At 35.3% G+C, this 20913-nt stretch overlaps 1 protein-coding gene across 3 annotated transcripts in view; it reads right to left on the minus strand.

Moving 5' to 3' along the window:
* LOC129758595 (fructose-bisphosphate aldolase-like) overlaps positions 1–20913 on the minus strand; it is a 106242-nt gene that overhangs the window by 80415 nt on the left and 4914 nt on the right. Inside the window, exon 1 of one of the 3 annotated variants that reach the window (XM_055756141.1) lies at positions 1817–1953. The exons of the other annotated variants lie outside the window; for them this stretch is intronic. The gene's annotated coding sequence lies outside the window, so the exon portion shown is untranslated. Of the gene's footprint in view, positions 1–1816; positions 1954–20913 lie in introns of those variants that run through there. 3 annotated transcript variants of the gene reach the window in all.

Consider the following 20913-nt stretch of genomic DNA (forward strand, 5'->3'; position numbering starts at 1 on the left):
ACATTTAAGAAACTCTTAAATAAGCTTAATTGCATTGCCAAACTTGTACGTATACCAGCCAAAGTTATTCACAGAAGGTACACTAAGATTTTCTTTTAAGCGGATTAATTTTGCTATTTACACGGTTTTTGCCATAAAAACGGTTATTTTCCACGGTTCACGAAAAATAAAATGTTATTCAAGAGAAATAAAGCTTAGTTCTTTTAGAAATGGGACAGTTACAAATGCATGTATCTCAAAAACCATTCGTTTGAACGAAATACTTTCTATGAAGGAAAAGTAGGCAATGTTATGATATTTCATGAAAAAATTTGAAAAAAAATATTTACCGTTTTTTGTAAAAGAAATTTCTACTTTATTCTTGGTGTCTCCCATTGGCCGGCGCACACTTTTTTCTGTCATGGTATTGATCAGTTTCTCCAACTTATACTTTGTAAAATCTATATTTTAGGTGGCTTCACCTTCCTTCTTCAATTTCTGATACTTTTTGGTCCAATACTTCTCTGGAAACTGGAAACTGGAAGCATTTTAGTGGATACAGTTGTTTCGAAATGAACAAATTTGGTTATTTTTTATCACATTTTTTAACGTTTTTTTTCGGTACCGGTTTTACAGCTTAAGAGCTTTGGAACTATCAAAAAATGGCTGTTTGAGGTTGGATTTCAATGAGTCATCACTAGGCAACACTTTCAGCTTATCGGAGAAAATTGTTTTGGACATTTCAGCGATCTACCCTTAGCTTTTCGTTTATTGAAAATTAAAAATGCTGGTATGAGACTTGCATTCCTTGATGATCCTTAACCGTTGTTGCCGATCATCTGCTTCACTCCAATGCTTGATTTGAACTTTGTGGACATTATTGACAGTGTTTGCATACTTATCCACCACATAAACTCAGTAATTCTTTGAATAATCAACGGTTTTTTCAGCTATTAATTTGAAAATGACGAATTTTAAAGGAATCTGTGCAAACATTTTTTTTTCTTTTTCTCAAGCATCGTACATATCTCAAAAACGCGTAAATTTTAAATTTTGAAAAAAATAGGTCGAATAGTACTTTTTACAGGCAACAAAATGCTGTTCAAATTTTTAATATCCAATAACTAGTTAACGAGCTATTAGCAAATGAAAGTGTCCCATTTCTAAAAGAACTAAGCTTTATTTCTAGTCATTCTTGTAAACGGCAGATTTAATATCACAAAAAACCTTTGTGCAATAACAAATAAATATCAAATTTGTTTTGAAAAATTTGAAAACTCATGAAAACTTCCTAAATTGTAAACTTTAGACATAAAGAAGAACATTAAGAAAATTTCATAGCAATGCCATTTGAAGGTCAAATGTTCATGGCACTTTATCTTGAAGGTATTTTTGAAGAGTCGCTTCAAAAACGATTTTGACAACTTAAAATAAACATAAACAGAAAACGAAATTTCGTTCAACGTTATTCATATAAATTACACTCAACTGCAAGTTCAAGTGCAATACGGTCTGGTCACATGCAGGGTGCGAAAACAATTAGGGATTCTATTTTTAGAATAGTAACGTCTCGATAAAACGAAACCGAACGTTAATTCGAAACAATCTGGTGACGATGGGCACAATTTCACTCGCGGTCACGAGCATCAGTGAAAAACGTCAAACAAATGTACTGCGGGCCTAACAATAAATATAAAACGAAAATGGTATTTTCATTCACGATTCTTCTACCGTATCGTTACATCACAATCACACTCTGTTGTTGTAGGAGAATAAATCTTGACATTCTTCCAATTTTGTTCTTTCATTTTGGTGAGATGTTAACTTTTTGTCTTACCCGGAATAGATGAAGAAAAAGATTGAGCGCTGAACCACACACCGAGGAGGTCAATGTACTACTGACTGAGTGAGTGACTGTCGTTGGAGGACTGTTGTTAGTCCGAAAGTATTCGACCGGCTTCTTTCGAATGTCAAAAAGTCAAACGAAATGGATTAAGGCAGAAACGGGAAATAAGAAAAAAAAATAGAACAAAATGTTTTGGACCGGCATTTGCGCAGTAGAGCGAGCCAAATCAGCTGAGAAGGGAAAGAACTCATCGACTCGAAATCGAACCAGTAGTAATCAAGGTTGCCGAAATCACAGAAAAATCTGTAATTTCACAGAATTTTGAGCAAATTTTCATCACAGAATCTGTGTCACAGAACACAGAATTTTGAAATTTTCACAGATTTCACAGAATTTTTGAATTTTGAATGAATTTCCGAAAATATATTTTTTTTGGACAATATCAAATTCAGATTTCTTACTTTGAATTAGAAAGGTATGATAAGATTGGTAATGGTAATTCATTTTACCAAACTAAAATGTGAAAAAGACCCCATTTATTATGAATTTTCTATGAAATTCCAGGAAATAGCATCACAGAAATCCATCACAGAATTTTTGGGTAAAATCACAGAAAGTCAGAATTTTTTTTCTCAAAAACACAGAAGTTTTTTCGGCAACCTTGGTAGTAATGTGAGCACAATCCGAATTGTTAATGGATCAAGTTGATTTTTAGACGATTATCGATAGGGTGGTGTTAACATGTTTCCGAGGTCATCGAATTTCTGAATTACAATTATTTAATTTACCAATTTCTTAAAGGTGACAGCTTTCATTTAGCCGTAATTGACATATCAGAGAAATTATTTTTTGCTGAAAATGATACCAAATTGCCTTCAACTGTCCTATAACACCAAGATAGTAAATTGTTTATCAACAGAAAACAGAAAATGTGACACCAAGAGAACTTCTCGTGGAGTGTCATTTATGATGCATCAATGTTGTTTTTGTTCATTTCGAATTACAGATCCAATCTTAAATATTTTTGTTTGAAATCTACTACTGTCTTTTTTTTTTTTTTCTTATTTTCGAATTTTGATAGTTTTTCCGATCATTTTTTTTAATTCTTAAAAACAGAATATACATTCAAGTGGGATGAGTGCCCCTACTTTGTCTAGAGCCTACTTTAGTCCTATAATGCTGTTAATTGTAAATAATTCATTTTGCTAGCATAGGATATTCTTCCTGAATCCTACCATACCGTTTTATGTTTTATGTCATCAAAAGTCTTTCTGAAAACATCTTTAATGTTTAAAAAATATAACCCCTCATCAGAGGTAAATCAGACAGCTCAATTAGTGGGCCCGTGTTGAGAAATTAAAGTGAATGAGGAAAAATCACGTTTTATTTTCCAATCTAAATTTTTAAAAGAAATTACTAACATTATGAAAATATGAACAATAATGACCTATTTTTCCTAAAATTTATAAAAATCAATGGAAAACCCGGAAAATATAATAAATTTCCTTAATAACCATAACCTTCATTCAGTTTAAGAAAAAAATACGATTATTTAAAAACCACCGTTTTAAGGGTTCAAAGTAGGGCAACTTTTTACCAAGTAGAAACATAAATCAAATTGAAAATAACATTATTATCAATCAGGGCCGAACAGATTTATAGTTTATTTAAAACTCGAATAAAATTAAAGTTTTTTTAAAAGATAAATCTGCAATGTAAGAAATCCTAAAAAACCGTAAAATATGTATCAAGTTGTATTTAAAACAAAAATCTAGTTTTCTCTGAAATAAAATTTTTATTTAGTATTTGTGATTTCGTCTGCTGATTCCAAACTATCTCTGATTGAATATAAAATTTTAGTGTCTATCCAGAATAAAAAAAAATTAAAAATTCTCACTTTGATATTTTTATACTGCCTTTTGAACCTGAGATCGAATTTGAAAACGACTTTTGAATCGAAGTTCCAGAAAATAATTCTTACTTGTTATGAGCCAAAAAGCGAAATTTGGATCTGATTTCTCAACCAGGAAACTCATATTTGAATTCTGAATTGTTGAATTTCAATGTGAATTATTTTTTTAGTAATTCGTTCGAAATTCATCTTGTGAATCTGGATCACCATGAAACTTTCTTCAGCTTCACTTCTGCATATTAGAATTGAAAGACAATATTTCAAATTGGAATTTTAAATATTTTCTTCACATATTCCGGAAGGATGATTTTAAAACATAATAATTTGAAATCCAAACTGAAGTTAGTAACAAAAAACTGGATACAAAATCGAATGTTAATGATTATAAGCAAATTTGAAAACACAAAATCAGGAATTATTCTAATCTAAGCTTTTAGATATTATACAGGCCGGGAAAATCCGGTATATTTTTATAAATAATCACCAATTCAAATATTAATTAATAAAAATAATGAAGAAAACATTTATCTTTTGTTTATACAAATACATCAGTCAATTTTAAATTTTATTTAAAGCTTTGAAAAAATCGTTCACATTAATATTGATCAAATTTACTCAAAAAATATAGGTGCAAAATACATAATTAAAATGTCTAAATTTATTTTTTTTGTTTGATTTTGCGAACAAAGTGCAAACATTTGGGCAAAGTTTGGGCAAACTTACTGGAACTTGACATTCGGGACTGAATTCTTATCAACAAGTTAGAATTTTTTTTAAATAATTGTAGTAGAATTATTAACCTGAGATAAGAGATCAAGGTTCTGAGTCGAAATTGTTACTCTTAAATTATTTAAGTTGTTCATCAGAATTTGCTTTGGAATGTGGAATTTTTTGTCTCATAAAGAACATTTTGCTTGAAATTTAAAGAACCTCATGGGAGGGGGGGAGGGTTACCCCCAAACCCCCCGTCCACTTTCCCACGGCCATGTTATCAATACATTAAGAAAATTGAGTTAAAGTTTCAAGGAAATTTAAAATCCAATTTCAGAAGAATTACATAACATTTATTTGGACGCAGGTTGTTTGTAACGATACAGAACGATTTCTCAACATTTAGATCTGAAATTAAGCAAAAAAGGGCTTAAATCAGTCAAATGCACTCAAAAATAAGCATTCAATCTATATCTATCTAGTTCACAATGGAATTGACCGGAAATGATTAAAAATTTAGAAAATGTCATTTTCGGCACGGCTGCCCAATTTTCATAGGGAAAGCCTAAATTTTTCCCGGGTTTATTTTCATCCTCATTCTAAAACTTAAAAATACAAATTATGTTGTCAAATTTTGTTAATAACTAGTTTTAAACAATTTTTTCTAGCAACTTTCATAAGAATAATCATAAAAGTTTTTTTTAATGCTTAAATACTTTTTAAAATCTGGTGATAAATTTTGATGCACAATAAGTTTTTTTTAAATATTTGATGAGTAATTCCCAGGGTTAGACCAAATTTGTCCGGATTTTGCCAGATTTTTAAGGCAAAATAGCCCGGATACTTGCTGCAACCTTAATTTAGAAGTAAAACTCAAATGTTTTAATTTTAATAATGAAACTGAATTCAACTTAATTAAACACACCACTTTTGGTAACTAAAATATACCAAACTTGTAGAATTTGGTCCTGTGGTTTCTGAGATATACCTAGTATGCGGAATTTCAGTTTTTCCCAACTTGGATGTGTTAAGATCAAATATCATGAGATCAAAAACCTGAACTAGAAATCCTAAAGCCTAAATAATCATTTTGAAATCATAGACCTTGAATCTGAAATCCAAAGTTGTAAATTTGAATTGAGTTTATTAACTGGTAATAAAAAGTTGGTAGTAAAACTTAAAATTTGAATATTGATATGTAAAAAATTCAAATCTGAAGTCCTCAATATGTGATTCTTGAAATTAAATATTACTAATTTTACATTTCTAGTCTAGAATCTATGCTAGCTCTCCCGAATTTCCCTGCAACTTAGTAGAGTGTAAGCTTGCCAACCCTAGGGATTAATAGGGGTTCACCGCAAATCTACCGATTGGCTAATAGCCAGTCTTACAAGCTCTAAAGACGGCTGAGTCTATAGAAGACAAAAAAACAAACAAACATACAGAAATTGCTTTTTATATAAAAAGATATAAAAACTGTTGAAAACGCAGGTTTCAGTTATGGAATAGAGTTACATATCTTTATTCTTGTTTAGTCTGTGAGGTCATCAGGATACAACTAAATTAATTAGCGATAGCTAATTGCCACTATCTACTTCTCGTAATCCCTAACCGGGAAAGTACTCATTCTAAAACTACTTTGATACTCTTACCCAGAATATCTGGCAACACTGTTGTGTTTCCATACCACAAACCCAACTTGAGTATTCTCGCCTAACCGTGTGATGCTGTAAACATTTGTACCGTGTTTATCATCATCCCCTTTCATCAACAATCATTGATCAATTGTTCATGATTGTTACTTGAACATAGCAAGAGGAACCAAAACAAACAATGTTTCCGTTCTGCTCGTGGCAGCAGAAGTTGCTGCTTGCTGCTGTGCCAGAAGAAACTGTAAGTTTCAACATAACCCAAAATAGGAGCGCTAATAATCATAGCATCTTTGCAAACTACCGACACGTCGCATACGTCGCGACGTTGAAAATCGCAACGATGGATCGCGAGTTTTCTAGGAGACTTGAAACATGTGATTGATGGTCTAAGGCAGGGGTTTACAAATCATTAGCTCGGCGGAGCACTTTTTAAAACCAAAAATTTTGGCGGAGCATCTACATTTTTGAAAGAATGAAAACCCGAGTTTTGAAAACTTGATGGTATTTATCGTTTAAATAACATGTGTCTTGTAATCGTAGTCAATAAAATCAGTAATAAAATAGTCTTGTATGGATGTATGAATGTATGTAAAAGTATGTGTCATCAAAAATTATTGATTTTAAATGCCTTTTTAATAGAACAAATACGCTTCTTCGATTTTTCAAGCTGTAACAATTTTGGTTAGATTTGTGTCAGTTGTAGCCTGACGTCTGGTTCCGACTTTTGTCGGGATCGGTATTTTGTTTTCGTTGAGACTCGCATAGATAAGTTGTTGAAAACGGCAAATGAATAAGTTTTGCTTTATCAAACGAAATTAGAAATTCATTTTTCAGTTGAATGTCATATCTATCAGGCATGTTAATGATTCTAGTTTATTTGACATAAAAAAGGCTGTTCCACACATTTGAAGTCTTCGAACTTTTGATAATTTTATGATATTTTCGGGGAGCTTTGCTGAAAGCTGTTAAACAAATTATGCGGCAAAACATTGTAATTGTAATTGTGAATGACTTCATTAGACACGTGTGCCTGTTAGTGTAGGTTTACACCAAGGAATACAAGGATAAATTTATCAACGAAAAGTGTTGTGATTGGCATAATTCTTGGAAATTTTTGGGTGAGAACATCAAGATTATTTCTGATTGAATGCTTCTCAAATTTGAAAAGCTGTCCAGGTTTCGCTTTTTTGAGCGATTCTGCCCAAAATTTGATTTTTCTCTTGATGGTCATGGTTTTGCCGTTTTAATCGAACATTGTTATTCCTTTACATTGCATTGAAAGACTGAAATCATTCATTTTATAAAAAAAAGTCAGCCAAATAAACCAACCTGACGAGCCACTGATTCAGTCTTCCCCCCAATGCCAATTCTTCATAGCGAGTGCATGTCGATGAAGGATGTAATGACTACTACCGCAACTTTTGGTCTTTTACTTTGATCTTGGCAACGACTCCAGCAGTATTTCCAACTATAGCTTTCACACCGTCCGGAAATCCTCACCCAAGCAACCAAAAGTCTCGTTAAAAAGGTCGAACACAGCTTAATCAGCATAACCAATTTTATAAGAGGAACTTCTTGGAACTTGAAGTTTACAGAAGGCTATTTGAGAAACTTCTTGGAGCTTGAAGTTCACAGAAGGCTTTTTGAGACCTAATTTGTAACTTTCATACTGTGTGGATGTCACAAAAAAAGTTATTTAAGGAACTTTTTGGAATTTCAAGTCCATAGAAGACTATTTGAGGAACCTTTTGTAACTTTCATGCTCACATTTGAGAAAATTTGGTACCAATTCCCTTTGGAACCTTTAGTCAGCGAAATTCGAACTTTGGAGGCACGTGTTTAAGTAGATATGAGACTTTTGGTTGCTTGGGCATGGAATATTGTTGTCCGTAAAGTAAACATCAATTAGCTTGAAAATTTCAGCCCCCGTCGTGGAAGTTGGCAATGGTTAGCAAAGGAATAAATCTTCTTCGAAACATCAAGAACCTTGATAGCGAACAAATATTATCAGAATATCTAGTCATACTACATCTGTGGATCTGTGCATGTCGAATTCTGAAGTTCTCACTAAAATGCTTTCAACATCTTCAGCCCTGTCACAGATTCGCCGAGAAACCGTATTGTCAGACATGGAAAACGAATTTATCAGTTCCACTGTTTTATTATCAACTATGTATGATACGGACGACTTCTTGAATGCAAGGTTTGATTAAGTTTTCAGCAATAGTATGCGCTTCTCCAGCTTTTCCAATCGGTAGCTCACTAAGTACGGCGCAAGAACAGACTTTTCATTGAGTATTTTGCACGCTCAGTCCTGCAACACAACGTTGTTCGATCAAAGCAGTGAATTTTGACAATCTACCATTCTTTGCCAACATGGATTTAGCCGCCAGTGAAAAAAAAATCGTTCGTACTATATGCTCTGTAAATATTTTTTTTCTCTCATGCTTCGATAAAAATTTCAGAATTTTTCAAAGTTGGTTTATGATTTTCGTTGCGTACGTCGCGGAGCACTTTCAAAAGCTTCGCGGAGCACCAAGTGCTCCGCGGAGCACGATCTGAAAATCCCTGGTCTAAGGAAAATGAACAGTAAATAACGTAAACAATGTTTGTGTACTACATTGAAATCGCCTACTAGACCCACATTCACTCGGCGATAGTCATCGGGTTCGGACGGTTTTAATTTTGCTCCACACCGCACACGTGTTTTTCCTTGCCTGGTGTCACTATCACGGACATCCAAATAACATCTCGTTTCTGGTGATAGTTCCCACAAAGTGAAAATTGAAAGTGACTTCAAATAGAGGCAACTCTAGGATATCTTTCCCAAAGGATGGTGGATCCTAATCCACCTTGGGCCAACCGGACCCAGAATTCCAAGCTAAATTACAGACGGACGCTTCCGTCATGGATGGACCCAAAAGGACTTCATGGCGATATTCAATTTCTTGTACTGCGAGCTGGAGAGAACAACAAGCTTCCAAACAATCCATTTGTTGTTGCTAAGTCCATCGACCGTGCCGTTGGTAGAATTGATGGGGCAAACCCTATCAACAACGGAGAGGCCTATCTATTGAAAATTCGAAGCATCGACCAATTCAACCAACTGCAACAACTTTCGGAACTGATAGATGGAACAATAATCAACATCGCGCCACATCCATCACTTAACACCTGCCAGCGAGTGGTATCCTGCAGAGAAGTTCAAGGACTGTCTGACGAGGAGATCCAGGAAAATCTGGCGGATCAAGGCGTTACCAAGGTGTACCGTTTCATCAAGAAGGTGGATGGAAAATCAGTGCCAACGAATTCTATGGTCCTGACGATTAGTGGAACTGTTGCTCCGGATTATATTTACTTCGGTTTCATCCGTATACCTACCCGACCATACTACCCGAGGCCTCTCTTCTGCAGGAACTGCGGCAAATTCGGGCACTCGAAGAACAGATGTCAACAACAAGAAAAATGCCTTATTTGTGGAGAATCTCCCGCACATACTGATTGCTCCAAGGATCCACATTGCCTTAACTGTGATGGGTCTCATTCGGCCATGAGCCGCTCTTGTCCCGTCCAGCTGGAGGAACAAGAAATCGTCAAAATCCGAGTTGATTCCGGGATTTCCCAGGGTGCAGCAGTAAGAGAGTACCGAAACCGCCAAAAAGCAGCTCAAAACATCAGCCAAATTCAGCAACGCCTTACCACATCATCAAATCAGGAAAACGCCAAAGACCGTCGGATTCAAGAACTGGAACAGCGAGTGGCCCAACTCACCACACAACTTCAGCTACTTTTAGCGAGCCCGGAATTAGAATCTTCATCTGAAACGGAAAACTCGGATCAATCGGAAAACACCACTATCACAGTCAGCAGCCAAGCCAACTCAAAACCATCAAAGCGCGGCCGACGCAGCCCCAAGTCCAATGATGACCAATCTACCAAACCCAACTCAACCCCCAAGAAACAGTGCTTCGAACCAGACCCCAAATCAGGCCCTTCCAACCCCCAGAATACTCGTCCCTACAACCAACAACAGAACGGTAAGTCCGTTCCAATAAATAACTCCTAATGGCTCCATACATGTACAATATGAACTCCCACACCCACAACATAATCACGCCTGACAGCAATAGCTCTTCCAACAACAATAGACCAATTAACTGCCCCACCAGAAAAAACAAACAATGTTTAGCTATCCAATGGAATCTTCTCGGCCTACGAGCACGTACCTCCGAACTACAAATCCTTTCCACCCATTACTCTCCGATTGTTATTGCCCTCCAAGAAACTATGGCTCAACCACATCAGATCCCAAAAGATTTAATTAAAGGCTACCATCTACATCTCCATCGTCTTCCGGGCCTGCAAGGCACCGGGCTAGCAGTAAAAATTGGATTCCCTTATACTCCTCTAGCGGTTAGTTCTAACCTTAATATAGTGGCAATCCGTCTAAGATCTCCCGTCGAAATCACCGCAGTCTCGGTCTACATTTCCCCAAAACAGCCATTCGCAGAGTTTTGCGAGGAATTAGAGAATATTATAACCCAACTCCCAGAACCGGTTTTAATTATGGGTGACTTCAATGCGCATTCCACATTATGGGGTGCAACACAAACCGACAGAAAAGGATCTTTCATTGAAAGTCTCGTTGAAAACAAAAACTTCATTATCCTTAATGACTCACTGCCCACCCGAGTCTGTCCCTCAACCGGAAACACGTCAGCCCTAGACCTCACTATTGTTTCATGGAATTTAAGCTCAAAAATTAGGTGGAAAGTGCTGGACGACACATACGGAAGCGACCACTTTCCCATCTCAATCTTTCTAGAGGCATCCACCCCCCAAGCCACAACGAGACCTAGGTGGAAATACGATGAAGGCGATTGGATTGGGTATCAAATTGATATTGAGAGAAATTTACACAATGAACCTAACCACAACATCGAATCCTTCTCCAAACTACTGTTTGACACAGCCAAAAAGCATATCCCTAGAACAAGCGGTACTGCGGGAAAACCATCGGTCCCCTGGTGGAACCCAGAAGTTCGGGATGCAGTAAAGCTTCGCCGAAAAAAGCTTCGTTCCTTGAAACGGCTCCCCAACAACGATCCTCGTAAAGAAATTGCTCTAGCCGATTTCAAATCAGCACGCTCCTCAGCCCGCTCTACTATAAAACAAGCTAAGAAAGACTGTTGGAAACAGTTTGTTGAAGAAATCAACCCCTCAACCCCATCCACCAAATTATGGGACAAAATTAAACGCCTGAACGGCTCAAACAGATCCAGTCAATTCCACCTGCTGCTCAATCAACATTATTCCAACAACCCTTCCCTACTAGCCAATTCCTTCTGCAATTTCTTCTCCACTATATCCTCTCCCGAACCAAACTCTTCCCAACTCCTAACCATAGACTTTTCCACTCAACAACACCTAGAATACAACATTGATTTCAATCTGCTTGAACTTGAGAAGGCCCTCCAAAAAGTGAAAGGTCGTTCAGCCGGAATGGACGAAATAGGTTATCCACTGTTGAAAAATCTCCCACCACTTGGAAAGACTCTTCTTCTGAACATCCTTAATCAGATTTGGCAGAATGGAACCATACCTACACAGTGGAAAGAAGGGCTTGTCATCCCTATACCTAAACCGAAACAAGACTTACACCAACTTAACAACTACCGACCAATTACGCTATTGGATTGCACAGGGAAAATCCTAGAACGGATGGTCAAGCGTCGGCTTGTATCTATCATTGAAGCAGATAATCGCCTTGACCCTCGACAATTCGGTTTCCGACCAGGCTTTTCTACCGATGACCATTTAGCACACCTAGAAAACTTCCTGGAAGATGCTCTCTCCAAAAGATACCATGTCGGATGTCTCTCCTTAGACATTTCAAAAGCCTTTGATCGGGTCAGTCGAACCAAAATCCTCCAAACGATTAAAAATTGGGGAATCTTGGGAAGAATGGGAAGCTACATTCAAAGCTTCCTCACAGGCAGAACTGCTAGAGTATTCATTGACGGAGTCTACTCGTCTCCTTGTGTGATACACAACGGGGTACCCCAAGGTTCGGTCATAGCTCCCACCCTTTTCCTAATTGGCCTGCAATCAGTTTTTGAAGTCATACCGGATCAAATCGAAACACTGGCGTATGCTGACGACCTCATTCTCTTAGCTACATCTCCTTACTCTCGACTCGCCCGAAAGAATTTACAGCACGCTGTGAACAAATTAGAAGATTGGGCGCCCTCAGTTGGATTCACCTTCGCCCCTGACAAATCCAAATTGTTGCACTTTGGACCCAACAGAAAAAGACTGCGTAAAATACCCCCACTTACCCTGCAAAATAAAACTATACCACTAGTCCGGACCGCCCGAATACTTGGAGTGTGGATTGATGACCAACTCAAGTTTACCAATCACATCAACCGGGTTCGAATGATAGCAAACAACAAACTTAACATATTGAAGAAACTGTGTACCCCCAACGGGGCTGGATCCCGTTCATCACTTCTACTCTTCCTCCATGGCTGGCTGCTACCCACGATGCTTCATGGCATCGGTCTGTTCGGCCGTGGTTACGATTTTACCTTAAAAAAACTAGAACCTGCTTACAACCAAGCAATCCGAACCATTAGTGGAGCATTCAGGAGCAGTCCAATACCATCTCTTATGGCTGAAAGCGGCCAGCTGCCATTTAAGTTTATTTTAGCCAAGAATATCTCAACTAAGGCAATCAGATGGCTCTCATTCGACCGCTGTACAGAAGCCCCACTGGTTTTACGAGCTGTAAAACTGTTGAGCGACATACAAACTACAATTCCACCTATCTGCTCTCGCACAGAACCCAGATTGCACAAATGGAATCTGCAAATTCCTGAAACCGACCTTTCTCTACTCTCAAAACTGAAAGCGGGGCTGAACCCGTCTATAGTGCTGCCACAATTCTACCACCTTATTAGCACAAAATACAGAGGCATCCCCAAATTTTACACCGACGGATCGAAAACTTCTGACGGCCGTGTTGGCTATGGCATTCACAGTGAGAACATCAACATTTCACTCTCCCTTCCAGGCATTTGCTCGGTCTTCAGCTCCGAAGCTTATGCCATACTATCAGCGGCTCAAAATGTATGTCCCCCAGGCTCAGTGATATTCTCCGACTCGGCCAGTGTATTGAATGCAATTGCTGCAGGAAATACCAAACATCCCTGGATTGCCGAAATTTCCCAAATTGCCGTCCAAAAAGGTATTATTCTGTGTTGGATCCCCGGACACTCACAGATCCCAGGCAACGAGAAAGCAGACCAACTTGCTGTAGCTGGCGGGCGACTGGACCCTCCAGAACAGGCCGTTCCTTCTACCGATGCTGTGAAATGGATAAAACGACACATCAGCCAATATTGGTCCCAGGAGTGGAACAATATCACCAACAATAAGTTGAGAGAAATTAAGAATTCCACCGAAACTTGGACTGACCGTTTATCGTTTCACGAAAGACGGTTATTTACACGCCTTCGCATTGGACACACCAGACTGACCCACGAGTATTTAATGGACAAAAACGATCCTACCTTATGTGTAGCCTGTCAAGTTCCCCAAAGTATAAAGCACATAATACTATCTTGCCCGATATACCATCAAGCCCGCATAGAAAGCAACATTGGAATCAACCTGCGTCAGGTTCTATCAAACTGTCCGGACGAAGAAAAGAAAATTTTGGATTTCTTTGAAAAAAGCAAATTGTTATCACAAATATAACTGGCAACCAGTACTTCACTTGACACGGAGGAGAGGGGATGAATAACACGAGAGTGTTAAAATCCCAGAAAAACAAAAAACAAAACAAGCCTACTAGACCCAAGAAAAAAATAACAAACCTGTGAATGACAGGAGTCTCGCTAGTAAAAAGTGTCGCTAGTAAAACATTCGCTTTTTAGTTTGATGCTATTTATTTTAGTAATTCAATTTGTGTTCTGTCTTATTGTATAAAAAACATTTGTGTGTGCAATTTTTCATTTTTTTTAAAAATACATAAGGGATTTTTTTTTGTTTTAATTATAGTCGTTTTACCATCTTTATGGCATTCGCGACTTTATCAACGTTGCAGTTGCCGAATCGTTATTGAAAAACTTCTCCGGTACAACTGTGTTCGATGTTTACGCTTGGGCTCGAACGTGCGGACATCGGCTCACGAGACAACAGACTTGCCAACTGAGCTATATCACAAGCCCACAGAATGGAAATAGAAAACAATCTGAGTACGGAACGGCTCCGGTTGATGTCTCTGGAATATCTGTGAATCCGTTTGGAGCTGCCTGAACAACTTTTATGAAAATAAAAATTATTTGTTAAATTTGTCAGACCAAAAGACAGCAAGGCATTCACTTACTGAAAACAAGTAAAAGAAGCAAAAATCCTACCACCTTCATCATCTTGAAAGGGCTTGAAATTGAACTGTTTGTAAGTTGCGAGAAACTTGTCGAAGGCAACTGGTGTCGATTCATCGAAATCAGTTGATATTTATACGAAACGAAACAATGATGGTACTAATTTGAATTTTAATGATAGCATTTTTAATAACCTTTAAAGACGATAAGATTGAACAATATGTTGCAAAAAGTTGCAAACTATTCCATCGAAATATTGGTTCATTATGAGCGATTATTTATGCTTTTTTTGTGGTGTAATTTCGCTTTCATGATAAATGCAAAATTAGAAGAATTTCGATTTAGCATTTTTAATTAAATGGGAAATACCAGAATTTGTAAGTTTTTAAATATTAATATTTATATGGGGGTTCAATTTATATTATTCAAGTTTTCGTCAAAGCATTTTTTTTTAAATCTTCACATTTTCTAGTAAATAATGCACCTTTTATTCACACCTTCACTTCGTTATTCATTATTATCACTGACTAAAAATTTTTGCTCAGGGCACTTTAAAAGTCCTTTGCTTAATTTAGCTTCATAAAATAAGAATATTTGTAGAAGTGGTATTTTCGAAACCAAAAAATATCATCACCAAATAATTGATGTGCTAAGAACTTTTTCATTTTATTGGTCCATGCCTTCAAAAACAGTATTGCACTTATGGTAAATATGGGAATTCTGGGTTGTCTGTACTCTGGGAGGTTACCTTCACAACTGTTGAATAGAGAAATTATAAGTTATTCAAACCAGAGCATGTGACGATAGACCAAGGTTGTCGAAAAAAATCTGTGTTTCGAAGAAAAAAAATTCTGACTTTCTATAATTTTACCCAAAAATTCTGTGACGGTTTTCTGTGATGCCTTATCCATTAATTTCATTCAAAAGTCAAGTCAACATGCGTATTTTTAACATTTTACTTAAGAAAATCATTTAACTTTACCAGTTTTATAATATTTTTTCAATTCAAAGATAAATATACTTTATTTATATTGACACGAAAAATTGAATGTTGAAAAAACGTTTCTAATTTAAAAATTCTGTGAAATCTGTGAGTATTCTCAAAATTCTGTGTTCTGTGACGAAAATTGGCTCAAAATTCTGTGAAATCATAGATTTTTCTGTGATTTCAGCAACTTTGCGATAGACTGAGTCCATTTGGGATCATTTTTAAATTTCTTGAACCCTGGGGTCTTAAAAGCTTTGTATTGGTTTAAAACTCTTTCACGATTTTTATTTGTAGAATTTTCAATGAGTTCACATGAGTTAATTTGAAGTTTTAGGTTTGTATGGAAAAATTGAATATTTAGTACTGAAAATGGAACATCCTTTTTGTTTATTTAGTGGAACTGAGCCTGTCAATGGATTATATGTGAGAATTTATATCTAAAGGAAATTTTCCGTTGAACAATTTTGTCGAAGACCATAACTTCAAAACAGTTATTAGATGTTAATGGAGGCATCTGTTTTGTCACCGAAGTACAATAAACTCGATTGACATCACTGCTGGGTGCCTAGCGAAGTATTGCATGACTACTTTTCATGCAATGCTTCGCAAGGCATCAGCAGTGATGTCAATTGAATTTAAAGTTTTTCAATGCTGAAAGACATACCACTGATAAACAGCTAATAACTTTTTTCCTTGATTAGAAAAGAAGCTAATGTCTTCGACAAAGTTTTTAGCAGAGAATTTCCCTTAGAGAATTTATAAATTGGCAAAAAATTCGTCAGCTGTTCGGTTCCAAAGAAGAAACAAAAAAGATGTGGATTTTTCAGTACAAAATTGCCATGTTCCTCATTCAAACCTAAAACTTCAAATTTACTCATGTAAACGTTGCTTAAAAATTCTGCAAAAAATCATGGATAAATTTTGAATCAATATAGTGTTTTTGAGACCCCAGAATTTGAGAAATTCGAAAATGACTTCAAATCGACTCAGTCTAATGTGACACTGAGGCATTTACCTATTTACCGATTTAACATTTTTAATCATCATTAAATAGATAACACGCTAACAAAGTTGCAAATTATTCGATCAACACGTTGACAATGTTTTACTTATCAGAAAGCAACCGAAAATTACTACCATTCATGAATTTAAATAAACATTATAATTAAGAACCATTCAGATATTACGTAACGCGTGTAGTGAGCGGAGGTGGTATAACAGTGTGTTCTGTGGATTTCAAATAGAAAATTTAATTAGGATTGGTTATATTGGGGAGGGGGAGTCGAAATTTGCGTTACGTAATATTTGAGTGGAGCCTAAAAGAAGCGGTTTTTAAAAACCAACCACAGTAGAAAAATAACAGATTTTTTTTTAAAAAAAGATGTTTTAGAGTCATATTGATGTTCAAATCTTTTACTGTTTTTGAGAAACCGAATGTTAAACAAATCAAGTCACTAGCCAATTTTTAGAACGTGTGGGCTGGATGCGCCAATCAATGTTTTTTTTTTGCAAAATTCAAGTTTCGCTAGCAATATTAAAAAGAAAACAATAAAGGCACCAGCCACGTTCTAATATTTTATGAGGGATGGAGGAAATTAGACATTTTTTAGGATCAACAATCAACCTTCCAGTCCAGTGTTTCTCAAAAGCTATTTTGAAAAACTGTGAAGCAGTGTTTAGTCAGTATCACCAACTATAGAAACCGTCTATACTCCAGTAAATATTTTTGTAGCAATATGTTATGCTGTTTTGAAAATCGTTCCACATACATTAGGGAAAGATTGCATGAAAGTTTATAAAAACAGCATTTATGAACCTACCAAAGTGGAAGAAATATAGGTACATACATAAATATCATTTCTTTCTTAAGCGACGAAAGCTACACCAATTGAGCGTTATCCAACACCTTATTCGTACCTATCGGAAGAATGGAAGAGAGTGCAAGATTTTGCTCTCATTGCCTTCAAATCTTTGCCAGCGACAATATTAGTTCTCTTATTGGTTTATATTACTTAATTCCCATATGATTTTAAGTCATCTGGATGCACTGCTGGTTTCAAAGAGAACATACCCATGATTTTCTCACTCGAAGCCCACGCGGGAGCAAATTCATTTCGAAATTCACCAACATGGCGAACTTCCGTCGTATCCGATTTGAACTGACTTTACACGACATTTTAAACGATCTTTTCACTATATAGTTAGAATTGTGATTCGCAGCACCATTGTAAAGAATAAGTTATCATTTCTAATACGATTTCATGTTTGGTGGGATGCCTGCGAATCTATATTTAAGTACCTAAGGAAGGGCGTTTTGTTAATCAAGAAAGGCAGGACCCACTTTGGAAAATGGTGTGATCTTTTTGGTTTTCCCTACACCTCCTATGCTTCTCTATATTTCTTAAGGAAACTACTATTTTAATCTCGGAGGCATTTTTGGCAGCAATTGGTATTAAAGTTATCCTATTAATGAATATGATAGTCCCAACAAGGCCTGCTGGTTTCTCTAAGTATGATCCCTATTGCATCGACTAATTTGCAAATTTATTCAAGATACAACTGATGCCCATACAGATGACTGAAAGTAAATAGGATGAATAATTTATGAAGTGGAACAACAAAAATTTTCTCTTATCAATACATTTTGACAGATTTTTTGAATTCCACTTACTTCTTTCAAAATATGATCAAGCTTATTCAAAATTTTTAGACAGTTTTTTTACTGTGATAAACGGTTTGAAAATTATTTGGTGTGGAGCTCTCTACGCCTCTTGTTGATCGAAAATATTTTCAATTTAAGAAAACAGTCCAAAATTATCAAAAATGTTATTGCCGGTTTTTAAAAATTTTAAAAACAGGTGTCGTTTCACTTCACGATGATAACCAAAAAAATATGCTTTACTTAAATTTGTACACAAACTTCTGTCAATTTGACTATGAATAACAAAACAAATGGTCTGTTATAAAAAATGCCAAATATTCAACGATTCACACCGATACAAGATCAATCCATTTGGAAATCTTTTTATTTGACTCAAAGTTGATCATTGTACAGAAAATTTACAGCAAGTGCATTGAATTGCGTGAGAAAATCTTGCCCTGACCGCCAATGTAAAATAAAATTTGAAATTATCGTACACAGTTTATCAATGCCATGAATTGAGTGATTTATTAAATTCAAATTTCTTTGAATCAGCGAAGGACTCGTTCATGGGGGGGGAGCGGGGTTTCAAAATTCAGAATTCAGATTTTCAAAGTTAAGAATCATTCCTTTTTCAGGCAAGTCATCAATAATGTATTTAAAATGATGTTCCTTATCCTGAACTAGACATTTGCTTGAAAATAAAAACTAAGAAGTCAAGTTTTTAAATATAACTTCAGTTTTTCCGAAATCACAGAAAACGAATGCGATTTAAAATTTTTATTAAAAACCAGAATTTCAAGTTTCGGACAAAAGAATCATAGAAATACAATTAAAAAACAATCACCCACATTTAAAGAGAATCTAAATCAAAGATTCAAAACATTTATTCGATAGAATTTATTCAAAACATTTACCTACTTGATGATTAAATATAAATTTCAGGAGTTCCAGTGATTGAAATCAGTTAAAAAATCATTTTTTATATTAAAATTCTTCCAGTTCTCAGCTTTAAAAATGTTTCAAAGAGTAAAACTACGTTTTTATTTTCTTCAGAACACAAAAAAAATCATAATTTAAAAACAATGGGAAACATATTAAATTGATTTAAATAAATTAAAAGTGGTTTGCCATTAAAATAATTAAATTTATGTGAAAATTATGAAAAAAAAATTGAGCAAGTTACAAAAATATACGTATGAAAAGTTTTTTGAAAATCTTAAATACGAATCAAAATCTGCTGATTAATTTAGATAAAAAAAATTAAAAAGTTTTCTTCCTTGATTTTTGATAAGTAGGTTTTGACAAAATTTGCTCGGATAATGCCCGGATTTTGGACGACAATTTTGAAATAAAATGCCCGGATTTTTCCGGACTTTATGATAAAAGTGGTAAAATATTTAATAAAAAAAATAAATGAAGTAAAGTGAACAAGTAGGAGACTGCTTAAACTTTTTCCGCCGAATCGAAAATTACTTGCGAACTTGGGGAAATTTGATAATTGATTTGAAGACTTTTTTTTATGTTTTGAAGTTTTGTTAAAAAAGAAACTACTTAAATGATTTTAATTTATTTTCAAAAGTGATTTCAAAAACCAAAGCTGTTTGACAAAAACCTATTTGCATATTTGGATTCAAAGGATTAATTTTTATTAATTAATCAAAAAAAGCTTTTAAATTATTTGCACCTGGGAAAAATGTGAAATTTGAGGCCTTGAGTAATTCATAAAATCTATTTTGAATATGAAGTTATGGATTCAGAAAAATGAGAAACAGGAAATACAATTGAGGATAAAATTGGTTTCTTGAGAAATATTTCATACCAGCTTAAAATTTGAGATTACTTTTACCATTTTTAAGGAATCAAAGTAATGTGTTATAAAGTCAACGATACTAGATTTAAGACTGAATTCCGCCGGAGGCTAGCCAATTTTCTGACATGTTTGTTAACAATTATTTTTAAACACCTTTTGGGATCAACTGATTTCTCGGTAAATTCATTTTTTGTACTGAAAATTTGAATTGAAAAAATCTCCATGGGGTGGGGGGGTTAAACCCCTAAACCCCCCCCCCCCCATTCACACGGCCTTGATCTCTTTTCAATTTATTGATGACTTGATAAAGGAAATGTGACATTTTCAACCCAAAAACATTGGAAAAAAAATTATTCAAAAAGTTAATGTTAATGTTTAAGATGAAAAATATGAGTATTCGAACGGACCAAACAGATCACACAGGGGTAAATGCACCTAATAAGCGATCAAAATTATTTGCGGACGAACGGTAAACGGTAGACATTTGATGTCTTCGAAACATTTTTATATTTTTAGATGATCTATCAAATTCTTGAAAGAAAAAAGTAATTTTTCCACCTGGAAGGGAGGTAAAAAAAGTATTTCTTGAAACAATTAGTTTCGAGACTTGATGTCTCCACAAAAGTTGTACATCTTATTATTTTAAGCAACTTTGTTGAAGACACCATCAAGATCGCATGAAAAGCAAAAAAGTTACGAGCATTTTAAAAATAACGAGCATTTTAACAAGTAATTTTGAGTTTTTATTTAATATCTTTTTTAGTATTCGATTTACAAACTTGGTATATTTGAAAAAGTTGTTCAAATTGTTGAAACACAATTTTGTGGAACATTTCAACTACATATTTCAACTAAGAAAGGAGATATACTCCAAAATATTCAAAATAATGCCTTTTTCAGTAAGTTATAACTTAAGAGTTCGGACGAGTTTGGATAATTTTTTGAGTGGGTTTTGTAGGTCAAGTTATTGGCTTTCTATTG

This window comes from Uranotaenia lowii, chromosome 3, assembly GCF_029784155.1.
Source record: "Uranotaenia lowii strain MFRU-FL chromosome 3, ASM2978415v1, whole genome shotgun sequence".
Taxonomy (NCBI): Eukaryota; Metazoa; Arthropoda; class Insecta; order Diptera; family Culicidae; genus Uranotaenia; species Uranotaenia lowii.